Source organism: Ascaphus truei, chromosome 1 (assembly GCF_040206685.1).
Source record: "Ascaphus truei isolate aAscTru1 chromosome 1, aAscTru1.hap1, whole genome shotgun sequence".
NCBI lineage: Eukaryota > Metazoa > Chordata > Amphibia > Anura > Ascaphidae > Ascaphus > Ascaphus truei.
In genome coordinates this window covers 388,087,090-388,100,241 of record NC_134483.1, presented here as the reverse complement: position 1 = coordinate 388,100,241, position 13,152 = coordinate 388,087,090, and the positions used below count along the sequence as shown (strand labels likewise).

The 13,152-nt window shown below is 43.5% G+C and overlaps 1 long non-coding RNA gene across 1 annotated transcript in view; it reads right to left on the bottom strand.

The window, feature by feature from the left end:
• LOC142501477 (uncharacterized) overlaps positions 1-13,152 on the bottom strand; it is a 36,026-nt gene that overhangs the window by 22,012 nt on the left and 862 nt on the right. The gene's annotated exons all lie outside the window — the stretch shown is intronic.

Genomic DNA, 13,152 nt, shown 5'->3' with positions numbered 1-13,152 from the left:
AGAAGGGGTCACTTGGAAAGGGACATAATATGTACTGTTCGCTTTAAACCCTAGGATTTGAGAAGAGGAAAACACAGACAGTGCAAATGGGGCAACCACGACTGTGCTGGTCTCTGAAGTGGGTATTTGGGAAAGAGTGTCTGGGACATCAGAAACGACAACAGATTCCACGAAAAGGGGTCTATACTCAGAAGCAGGGGTCTCAGCTCTCTGAGTGACAGACGGGGTCAGCGAAATACCTAGGAGTAGGGATTCTACGAACAGGTTTAGAGAAACAAACGGCTCCAGAATACTTTTAACTGGAGCCAGTATTATTGCCGAATGTTCAGGGGGCATAGCCCCGAGAATTTTAGCCGAGTCAGGGGATATAAGGGGTTCATCCTCTGAGGCTAAGGAGGTGTCCTTGCCTGACGGACTACAGGGATTTACCAAGGGAGGTTCATAGGGCTGACCTGTAGGGGTTAACATAGGAAAAACCTCAAGGGTTAAATTACTCTGTACCTGAGAAACAGAGAAATAGAAGCTAGTCTCCGAGAGTGGGGTCATAGGGGGTTCTGCCTCTTGCCCTAGGGACCCAACATTAGACTGCGGAATACTAGGGTTAGCAGTAGGGACCTCACAGAGCAGACATGCAGGGGTTAAAACAGAAAAAACCTCGGGAACAGAGCTTAGAATTTTTGGGTTAGAAAAAGAGGGCAAACAGGATTCATTCTCTGGTGCTAGGGAAGACACACTGACCTGGGGAATGCAGGGATTTACAGTGGGGGACTCATAGGCCTGACTAGCAGGGGTTAAGACCGGAATAACCTCTGGGACAGAACCCAGGGAGGTTAACTCAGGATTAGGGAGCGTGGCAGCTTCTTCCTTAGCGGGCAGCGACAGAGAGATGGTTTGGCCATTCTTAAGAGAGGGAGGTACCCCCACAGGTTTAGCAACAGGACTGGCAGCATAGGGGATCTGCCAAGCAGCAGCGTAGCTGGCAAGGAGGGGTCCTGTTCTTTTATGCAAATGTCAAGTGTTAAGGACAGTACATGGAGTGTATCTTGAGACTGAGCCAACATGAGGAGGGCGCCCTGTTGTACTAGATGAATGTCCAGTGATGAAGCCAGGGCATAGAGTGCCTCTTGGGCGTCGGCCAGTTCCATAGGGTACACGTTATCCCAAGTTAAAGGGGAATCAGGGGAGCGAATACAAGCGGCTAGAGACTGTTTTAAGTTATGGATGCAGTAAGCCTTAATAAAGAGATCACAACGGCATTGTCTTTGCAAAGGGGTTAAACCTTCATACGTAAACAGCTCTTCAATCAGGGCTATTATTTCACACAGATACTGGCCTTCATAGTGGGACTGGTACGCAGGCCGGGACATAACTTCAGTTGGAAAATTGCCAACCCCACGCCATGGCGCGGTCCGGTTTTGTGGGCCGAGCATACTGTTACGCTGATGCTCGCCACAAACTGGGACCGGACCGCGGGGCTGAGGTGGGGTTATATAATCACCGACCTTAGTCCGCGCAGACTGATCCGGAGTGCACAGTTCGTAGTCGTACATCGCAGGGTCAGGATTGGAGAAGGCAGCATCGTCGTTATTGAAGCCAAAGTCGGGGTAGGAGAAGACAGGACAATCGATGGCCGAAGCAGGGTCAGGATAGAAGACATCTGGGTGGTCGTAATCGTAGCAAGGAATCAGCAACAGGCAGACAGGAGTTCCCTGCTTCAGCTTAGGAGCGTGAGCGCGGGAGTGGCCTCTGCGTGAGGAGCGGCCTCGGCCCATGACGCCGGTCTCAGCAGGGGGAGACAGCAGGCTGGCTGAAGTACACCGCAGGGCAGCATCGGGGAAACCAACGCTTCAGCGCAGAAATCCAAGGCAGGCCACTGCATAGAGATAGCAGCAGGCCGCAGGAAACTAGGGGTAGCCACTGCTAGGAGTGAATGCAGCAGGTACCAGGAAATAGAGGTAACCACTGCTAGGAGTGAATGCAGCAGGTACCAGTGCTGGCAACAACGCTTCAGCACAGGAGACAGGAACAGGCCTCTGGATACTCAGGATCTTGGAAGGTAAGAACGCTAAGAGAGAGGCCTGGGGCGGTTTGTGGCAGAGACAGTAACGTCCCAGGTAGGAGTTATGCTCGGCACTGATTCAGTGCCAACGCCCAGCATATAATTGGCGGAGATCCAATCACAGGAGGTGGGTGTGTGAGTATTCCTCCAATGCTGAAGCACAGGGCAGAAGCTGCAATGAGAGGCAGCACATGTGCCATAGATTGCCAGAGGAAGCTTGCAACTGCATAGGTCTGCAAGGCTATAGTCAAAGCCAGTAGTGGATTCCTTACAGTGTACAATGTAAACATTGCAATGCTATTGAGTGTCCAATTGCGGATGTCATCAAAAGAGGGAGGTCACAAAGTACATGTAAACATGAAAACAAACAGCTACATTTACATTTGATCATGCGTTACACATTCAAAGCATTCTCTAATGTATACCAACATTACTATACGCTGTATCTGTTAGATGTGTAATCGGTTACATCATATAATAAATTGAAGCACACTTAAGTAACATGTTTCATATTATGTGACCTGTTCCTTTAAGAGTTTACTATAGGAGTTTACCTTGACACATCATAACATTAAGACTAATGTGACACGCAAATCATCATAACATTGAAAAGTACCATGTTCTGCCAATAATAAACGTAAGCGCTGACGCGATGAAGTGAATGACATCGACACTGTAATGCCAATCACATTTTTATTATGAGCAATGGAACGTAAACACTCCTATAATGTTATAAGTCCCCGCTCCATTGACTCCATTGATGTAGAGATGAGCTTTTTTTTCTAAGTGCCGTCCCGGCAACCTTGCCAATCCTTCTCCCCTCCAACTGGCCAACTTTAGTCGACGGGACAAATTGCAGATGAAATCTTCATTTTTGAGTGCCGATCAGCACCGATAAGCTGATCGGGGCTACTAGAATACAGCCGATTTCAAAAAGTGCCGATAAGTGGGTTATCGGCAGCCGCATGCCGATAAATTTTTATCAGGAAGAAAAAATGCAGATTTTGACCACTTATCGGCGCTTACTGAATCTCAAATCCAATTTTGTCGGGAAAATGCCGATAAAAGCCTTATCGGCGCTTACTGCATGAGGCCCCCAGTCTCTGTTGCTACTGACTTTTGTTTCTTCAACCACAGCACCGGGGACATTGAGTCTTGCTACATCTGTACTTAATATCGGAATTCCCATTGGTTACATTAAAGACCCAAGAAACAAATATAGTAAACTTGAACTATCAAATGCATTTGCCTCTCCTGTATGTATACTATAAAGGCTTTCATGAAGACCATAAAAAGCAAGAGGTTAATTTATCTTACAATTCTTAATATTAGGATAACAACTCAAATCCTTACAGTACATGCTAATGAATCCTTACAGTACATGCTAATGAATCCTTACAGTACATGCTAATGAATCTTCTAATGTTAAAGCCATGTCTTGCTAACGCCAAGGCCTGGTCGATATAGCTTAACTAACATACAGTATTGCAGTGCAAAACAGTTAATTTAATAGGGTATAACCATTTTGTTAAATATTTACTGACAGTCCTGAATTATTACAAGAAATTGTTAAGCTAAAATAAACTGTCAAAATGTAGGTCATTATTGGCTGGTCCAGCATAAAAAGCCTGTCCGTCAGCAAGTTATTTTGTGAAAACAATCTTAAAGGAAATCTGGAACATGTGGAATCTGCTAGAGTTAATCTAACCAGCCAATCCCGTCCCTGGGCAGGAGGGGGAGGGTGGATTCCTATAGCAGTAAAATATTTGGGATGTCACCCTGCAATATCTCTCTTGGGGCATCATCTCTCTCTTTGGGTGCGTGCAGCAGCTCTTCTGTGAAATCGGTATCTTGGCAGCAGTTCTCTTGACATCTTCTGTCTGGTTTCTCTGACTTTTACTGCTGTTGTCTGAAGTTTAGGCCTTCTTTCTGCTTTCACTGGGACCTTGCTGACTAGCTGGGGAATTGAGGGGGAAATTCCAGAACAGATTACATAGATTTACAGTAAAATGACCTTCATACCTGGGAAGTATAACTGATAGTCAACTCCTGAGTTCTACATCATGGTCCTGAAGCAATCCAACTAAGCATCTGTGTTCTGCTAAACTACAGTATATGAGAAATTCTGTTACAGGTGTAGCCCTGTTTCTCCCCCCCCTCTCTGGAAGATGTACTGCTGGCAACTGATGTACTGTATGTGGTGTGGTCATAAATGTGAGGGTCCAGGAGAGCTGAGTGTCTGCTGTGTTGTGGGGTAACAGGACAAGGTTCTGGTGATCTTTAGGTTCCACTCAGGATGTCAGTGCCTCCAGCTCTAGCGGGCTCCAGGATCCCAGACACAGACCCAGCTAGGGCAGACTTCTTCCATACCCCTACCCAATAGACTGCAGACTCAGGCAGGGGTATAGAAAATGGGATGCTTTATTTAGCAGCCACTGCTGGTGTCATACAGTGGATACAGATAGATTGAGATGGTACCAGACCTCTGGATGATGCTTGGCCCTCTGATAATATTGAGGCCATGTTCTCAGTTCTGATCTGTCTCTCTCACAGTCAGCCCAGGAGGGACTGACTGGCATGTCTCACCCCAAGCCGGGAGGAAACTGCACACACCTCCTCTCCCTAGGAGGGGTAGAAGAGAACGCTCTATAATTTAGCACTTCCTCTCTGAGACACCAGAAGGGAAGGGCACAAGGTCTGCACCATTATTGACTATAGGTAAACCCTGTGTCACCAAAACTCCTGCCACTCAGAGTCAGAATGATGGGGGGGATCAATATGCCTAGGATGGCCTGCCACAGCCTGTAGCTACTAAGGATTTACGTGACAGGAGGCAGAGAGGAAGTCTGGACTAGCCATGGCTACACCGATCTGCAACTGCTTGCCTAGTGAACAGTTTATTTGACTTCTGTCTCTCATTGAGCATAAGAACTGGGAGTAACTCCTCATTAGAAATAACCACACACTCCTATAACTACTGTACATATGGTGTTAAAATACTTCAAGTTTATTGTTACAAGTTGTTCAGCTTACAGTACTAAAGATATGTTTTTTTCTCCATATAATTAGCTTTGATAATGCAATGTTAAGTCAGGGAGCATAACGTCCATTACTGTTTTAGGTAATATCACTTATGAGGCCTGATTTGATGGGCTTTGTGGATTTTTCCCAATGAGAACTAAAGACAGATTCTAAAATTGACTGCTTCATCTTATGTCTAAGAGAATCAGTTCCATGCATTGATTGTTCAGAGTGATTTACTTATTCAATCCGTACACATGCGGTTTCTGTTACCATTCAGCACTCTAAGGCCCATATGTACATTGCTCCATTAAGTCACTTAACGTAACATAAACCTATTAAGACTAACAGTGTATCTTCAAAGGACCACAACATAACTCTAAGCCATATTTTTTCCTGTAAACTAAAGCACAGTGATTCCCAATCTGTGCGCCGCGGCGCCCTGGTGCGCCGTGGCTTGCCTAGAGGGGCGCCGCGATTAGCCTCCCTACCATCCATCCGATTATCCCTCCCCACCATCACTGCTTCATGCCGTCCGGGCCACAGGGGATTGGCTGCAGGTCAGAGGAAGCCGGGGGGCGGGGCTTCCGCTTTGTGCAGAGCACACGGTGAGTGTGTGTGTCTGCCTTCCTGCTCCTGTCTCCTCTGTCTGCGCGGTGTCCCGTCCCCTTCTGCCCTGGGTGATAGGAGAAGGTAGGGGGGGTGATAGGAGAAGGTAGGGGGGAGGGGAGGGAGAGGTGTACATTTGCCTGTCCAGTGACTGTGTGCAGGGAGCTGCCTGCACGTATCGCATGCCTTTCCTCCCCCTCGTCACTCACATCCGTTGCTGCCTCTGCTCTCCACTGCTCTCCAATGTGTGTGTGTATCTGCATGTGTGTGTGCATCTGTGTGTGTGTGTATTTATTTGTGTGTGTGTGTGTATGTATTTGTCTGTGTGTGTATTTATTTGTGTGTGTGTATTTATTTGTGTGTGTGTATTTATGTGTGTGTGTATTTATGTGTGTGTGTATGGGTGTATTTATTTGTGTGTGTGTGTATTTATTTGTGTGTGTGTGTTTATTTGTGTGTGTTTGTGTGTATATATTTTTATTTGTGTGTGTGCAGATTTATTTGTGTATGTGTGTGTGTGTGTGTATTTACTTGTGTGTGTGTGTGTGTGTGTATCTATTTGTGTGTGTGTGTGTGTGTGTGTGTGTGTATATCTGTGTGTGTGTGTGTGTATCTATTTGTGTGTGTGTGTGTGTATTTATTTGTGTGTGTGTGTGTGTATTTATTTATTTGTGTGTGTGTGTGTGTATTTATTTGTGTGTGTGTATTTATTTGTGTGTGTGTGTGTGTGTTTATTTGTGTGTGTGTGTGTGTGTGTGTTTATTTGTGTGTGTGTGTGTTTATTTGTGTGTGTGTGTGTGTGTTTATTTGTGTGTGTGTGTATTTATTTGTGTGTGTGTATTTATTTGTGTGTGTGTGTATTTATTTGTGTGTGTGTGTGTGTATCTATTTGTGTGTGTGTGTGTATTTATTTGTGTGTGTGTGTGTGTGTGTGTTTATTTGTGTGTGTGTGTGTGTTTATTTGTGTGTGTGTGTGTGTTTATTTGTGTGTGTGTGTGTGTTTATTTGTGTGTGTGTGTGTGTGTGTGTGTTTATTTGTGTGTGTGTGTATTTATTTGTGTGTGTGTGTGTGTGTGTATTTGTGTGTGTGTGTGTGTGTATTTATTTGTGTGTGTATATTTATTTGTGTGTGTGTGTGTGTATATTTATTTGTGTGTGTGTGTGTATTTATTTGTGTGTGTGTGTGTATTTTTGTGTGTGTGTGTGTGTGTGTGTGTATTTATTTGTGTGTGTGTGTGTATTTGTGTGTGTGTGTGTGTGTGTGTGTATTTGTGTGTGTGTGTGTATTTGTGTGTGTGTGTATTTGTGTGTGTATTTGTGTGTGTGTGTGTGTGTATTTGTGTGTGTGTGTGTGTGTATTTGTGTGTGTGTGTGTGTATTTGTGTGTGTGTATTTGTGTGTGTGTGTGTATTTGTGTGTGTGTGTATTTGTGTGTGTATTTGTGTGTGTGTATTTGTGTGTGTGTGTGTGTGTGTGTGTATTTGTGTGTGTGTGTATTTGTGTGTGTGTGTGTGTGTATTTGTGTGTGTGTGTGTGTGTGTGTGTGTGTATTTGTGTGTGTGTGTGTGTGTGTGTGTGTATTTGTGTGTGTGTGTATTTGTGTGTGTGTGTGTGTGTGTGTGTGTATTTGTGTGTGTGTGTATTTGTGTGTGTGTGTGTGTGTGTATTTATTTGTGTGTGTGTGTATTTATTTGTGTGTGTGTGTATTTGTGTGTGTATTTGTGTGTGTGTATTTGTGTGTGTGTGTATTTGTGTGTGTGTGTGTATTTGTGTGTGTGTGTGTATTTGTATGTGTGTGTGTGTTTATTTGTGTGTGTGTATTTATTTGTGTGTGTGAGTGTGTGTGTTTATTTGTGTGTGTGTGTGTGTTTATTTGTGTGTGTGTTTATTTGTGTGTGTGTGTTTATTTGTGTGTGTGTGTTTATTTGTGTGTGTGTGTGTGTGTGTGTGTATTTGTGTGTTTGTGTGTGTGTCTGTGTGCAGGGAGCTGCCTGCACGGATCTCCTGCCTTTCCTGTCTGTCTGAGAGAGTGTCTGTCTGAGAGAGTGTCTGTCTGAGAGAGTGTCTGAGAGAGTGTCTGAGAGAGTGTCTGAGAGAGTCTGTCTGAGAGAGTGAGAGAGTCTGTCTGAGAGAGTGAGAGAGTCTGTCTGAGAGAGTGAGAGAGTGTCTGTCTTCGAGAGTGAGAGAGTGTCTGTCTTCGAGAGTGAGAGAGTGTCTGTCTGAGAGTGAGAGAGTGTCTGTCCGAGAGAGTGAGGGAGTGAGAGAGTGTCTGTCTGAGAGAGTGAGGGAGTGAGAGAGTGTCTGTCTGAGAGAGTGAGAGAGTGTCTGTCTGAGAGAGTGAGAGAGTGAGGTCTGAGAGAGTGCGAGAGTAAGGTCTGAGTGAGAGTGAGGTCTGAGAGTGAGAGAGTGAGGTCTGAGAGTGAGGTCTGAGAGTGAGGTCTGAGAGTGAGAGAGTGAGGTCTGAGAGTGAGAGAGTGAGGTCTGAGAGTGAGTGTGAGGTCTGAGAGTGAGAATTTCTGAGAGTGAGAGTGTCTGTCTGAGAGAGTGAGAGTGTGTCTGAGATAGTGAGTGTGTCTGAGAGAGTGAGTGTGTCTGTCTGAGAGAGTAAGAGTGTGTCTGTCTGAGAGAGTGAGTGTGTCTGTCAGAGAGTGAGAGTACGAGTGTGTCTGTCTGAGAGTGAGAGTGTGTCTGAGTGAGTGTGTCTAAGAGAGTGAGGGTGTGTCTGAGAGAGTGAGTGTGTCTGAGAGAGTGAGAGTGTGTCTGAGAGAGTGAGAGTGTGTCTGAGAGAGTGAGTGTGTGTCTGAGAGAGTGAGAGTGTGTCTGTCTGAGAGTGTCTGTCTGAGAGAGTGAGAGTGTGTCATTCTGAGAGAGTGAGTGTGTCTGTCTGAGAGAGTGAGAGTGTGTCTGTCTGAGTGTGTCTGAGAGAGTGAGAGTGTGTCTGAGAGAGTGAGAGTGTGTCTGAGAGTGAGAGTGTGTCTGTCTGAGAGAGTGAGAGTGTGTCTGTCTGAGAGTAAGAGTGTGTCTGTCTGAGAGAGTGAGAGTGTGTCTGTTTGAGAGAGTGAGAGTGTCTGTCTGAGAGAGTGAGTGTGTCTGTCTGAGAGAGTGTGTCTGTCTGAGAGAGTGTGTCTGTCTGAGAGAGTGAGAGTGTGTCTATCTGAGAGAGTGAGAGTGTGTCTATCTGAGAGTGTGCCTGTCTGAGAGTGTGTCTGTCTGAGAGAGTGAGTGTATCTGTCTGAGAGAGTGAGAGTGTGTCTGTCAGAGAGTGAGAGTGTGTCTGTCTGAGAGAGTGAGAGTGTGTCTGTCTGAGAGAGTGAGAGTGTGTCTGTCTGAGAGAGTGAGAGTGTGTCTGTCTGAGAGAGTGAGAGTGTGTCTGTCTGAGAGAGTGAGAGTGTGTCTTTCTGAGAGAGTGAGTGTGTCTATCTGAGTGTGTGTCTATCTGAGTGTGTGTCTATCTGAGTGTGTGTCTGTCTGAGAGTGTGTCTGTCTGAGAGAGTGAGAGGTCTGAGAGTGTGAGATGTCTGAGAGAGTGAGAGGTCTGAGAGTGAGAGGTCTGAGAGTGTCTGTGTGAGAGAGAGTGAGACTGTCTGTGTGAGAGAGTGAGAGTGTCTGTCTGAGAGAGAGTGAGGTCTGAGAGAGTGAGAGAGTGAGGTCTGAGAGAGTGAGAGAGTGAGGTCTGGGAGAGTGAGAGAGTGAGGTCTGAGAGAGTGAGAGGTCTGAGAGAGTGAGAGGTCTGAGAGAGTGTCTGTGTGAGAGAGTGAGAGTGAGGTCTGAGAGAGAGTGAGGTCTGAGAGAGTGAGTTCTGAGAGAGTGAGAGTGAGTTCTGAGAGAGTGAGAGTGAGGTCTGAGAGAGTGAGAGTGAGGTCTGAGAGAGTGAGAGTGAGGTCTGTGAGAGTGAGGTCTGAGAGAGAGTGAGAGTGTGTGAGAGTGTCTGAGAGAGACACCAACTGCGCACTGCAACTGTTAGGTATGTATATACACCTTTGTTTTTACTTTGGGCGCCGCGGAAAAATCCTGATCACCTTGGGGAGCCTTGAACCGAAAAAGTTTGGGAACCACTGATATAGCAAATATGAGTGAAAATTATATAAAAATTATTTTCAAATGAGTCATTATCAGAACAATGAATATTCCCAAAAGTCTGTAATGGTTAATGCAGGGACAAAACTTTATGTTATTTAAGTTACACCTAAACTTGACCTTGACAATGAAATCTGGCTTTTGCAGTGTCTACAGTAGGTTTCAGTTAGGCATCATTTAAATAACATAGCATTACTTCCCGGCATTACTTTCCTCTCCTCTCTCTTCACTTTTGCCAAAGCCTTGATAGGAGCCTGGATAGGACTGGATAGGACTATCATAATGTAACGTTAAAGGAATATAACGGAATGTTATGCTACAATAACATGAATTAAAGCCTGTGCTAATGAAATGTAAACTGTAGCATGGACATTGGTTTTGCATATAATTAGCTTTGATAATACAATGTTAAGTTAGGGAACATAATGTTCATTCCTGTTTTAGGTAACGTCACTTATGAGCTCTGATTTGATGGAGCCTTAATGGATGTACCCCTAATGAGTTAACTGCTTCAGCAGCTCAGTTCACACATTGTTAATTGCCTATTTTTCTGCATACAAGTGCAAGCTGAACTCTGACACCTTGGTGATGATGAAAGTGGGTTTTATGTGCTGTCATTGTCATTTTTAATTATTTTTATATTTATTTTATAGACCATTTTTGTTCCAGGAAAGAGATGCTTTAAATGATTCCCTTTGTGCTATTGACTTTCTTATAACTTGCATTGCCATATTGCTATTGGGATTGTTTATCTCTTATAGATTTCCTGAAGAATTATCTGGCTACTTATTAGGTTTATTAGCCACTTCAGGTGGAACCACTGCCAGTCAATTTTGCATTATATTATGGTTCCCAAAGCATATTATAGTAAACAGGGCTGTGCAAACAATGTTTTCTCACCTTGTTCATCATTCATAGAGAAACCAATTCAGAATCTCCTGGGTAAATAAAGCACTACCAGAAGATGTAGCTTTAAGCCTGCTACACAGTATAAGTTACAGCCCTAAGGGTGGGCTACACTAGTGAAATCTATCTGTACACCATACAACCTACAGTACGTAACATTCTCTTTCCATCTTGATTACATTGGGACATCCATTCAATAATCCAGAATGATAGACTAGAGCCTTCAGGTTAGCGAATCTTTGTAAATTATTGCATACGTTAATGTTTTTTTTGAGTGCAGGCCCTATAAGCATGCCATTGTCTTAAATTGATAATACACATTAACTCTGTGTAATTATTTGACACCGAGCATGTTAATGTAGTCTTCACGTTCTCATTAATGTTCTGTTATATGCATTGATACTAGACACTGTAACTACAGCATATTCCTCCAAGTTTACTTTGTTTTAAAGCAAGGCCAATCTATATCTCAAGGTTCTGCACTGATGAATGTTATTGAGGTAAAAATGATATGTGTACTGTATGTACTTATACTGTACATTGCATTAAGATTTCATAAGACTCTGGCATTTTGTTCGTAGTTCCCTAATCAATACTTGCTCTATGGATAAGCAGATGCAAATGAACTTTCACAAGTATAAAATTCAATGGATAGCATATAGGAATTAATGACAAAGAGGTACAAAGGGTTATTGTTTTTACAGAGCTGAGTGTTTCATCAAGAATGTCAAATTGGCACGAAGGAGTACAGTAGCTCAGTGGTAATGTCATTGCTTTTGAAGAAAGTAAACCCGGTTTGAATACCTGCTTTAGCTTTTTTTTTTTTATACTGTGTAACAGACTTTCTGACCTGACTGACCCACCCAATCTCACATTGGCCCCCTGTGGTCTAACCAGTCCCCATTACATGGTTGTGTCTGGTGGTGCACCTGTTGGCTACAGGACTCCTGAGTCTCCCGCATGATGTTGTGTGGGGAATGCCAACCCAGACAGGCAGCTGAGGTAGTGTGCTAGAGTCCTACCTACATACAGTGCAGCGCCTCCACTTCATGAGGATCTCTGCGTCCGCAAGGAGATGGTTCTGATGAGGAACTCCTTCTTGGTGGTGCCTTCCGATGTGGAGTAACTTCACACTCACACATTGGGGTTCTTGTGAACAAGGGCATCTATATTGACGTATAGGCAGACTGCCCCTCGCAGCAAACAGCTTAGCCGCTCATCTTCTTCTGTGCTCTCCGTTCAGAAGATCTGCCCTCCCAATGGAGTTGGATCACCTCTCCCCTCAGGGAGATCACCACCTGTGCCAGGTCCCTGAACACAGTGTAGGCCCTGCCAGCCTTACTGCTGCAGGTCAGACTATTTGCTGTAGAATCACACTTGACCTTCAACTTAACCAAGACAAGCTGACACACAAGTTGAACACTAACTTTGGGCAGTGCTGTGTCTTATATACCAAGGAAATGGCTCCACCTCCTGTGTCACTAACAATGGACACAAGGTCTGTTACCACTCCCCTCATGTACATATGATACCTCACCAGGGTGTGAGGGAAAACCTCCATGATTGATGCTGGCAATCCTGTATACTTACCAGGCTTACTGCCAGCATGAGAGAGAACTGTATACCATTTTTAACACATGGCTACAACTGTTTACCTTTCTGTGCCTCAGGCAGCAAAATTAGATTATAACATTCTTAGGGCAAGTACACATTGCTCATTCTATGCACAACACTGCATACAGCATCAACCCTACTGTATATACAAAAATATATTTTTAATTTCACAAAAACAATTGCGAATGTCTACAGGCAGTTTAACCGAGACAACAATAGTTGTACTGTATAGTCATACAAAATGGCAGATGTTTCCACATTTCATGCCGCTGCACATACACAATTGAATAAAGGCCTTCATTCTGTGAATTAAGTTTATATTTCAAGGTGGACATTGATGAAATGGTTTTATAGTACTTTATTTGAACTGAGAATTTTCAGATTTCATGAAAATCATTGTAATGGAAATTACAAGATAAGGAAAGGGCATCTGAGAGTATTGGAAAAAGATACATTAATTAAATGTGGAACCGCTTGTGAAATATAAAAAAATAAGTGCTATAGATAAAAATTGAATATAATAATATATATATAGTAAATTCAATACATACTGTAGAATATGTAAATATCAATCAGTGAAAAAACAAACTTCCCCTATCCTATCTCATGTACTGTAAGATGACCTCCCAAACAATGATCTCAATGCAAATGTATATGCCCATGGGTGTATGGTACAAAGAGAGAGAGGGGGATTTTTTTTTAAATAAATAAATATATATATATATATATATATATATATATATATATATATATATATATATATATATATATATATATATATATATATAGATAGTGTAGTAAATTGATCATTAAAAGAGATTAAAAACAAGTTTAGGAAATGGTTTAGATTGTATGTTTTTTGAGTC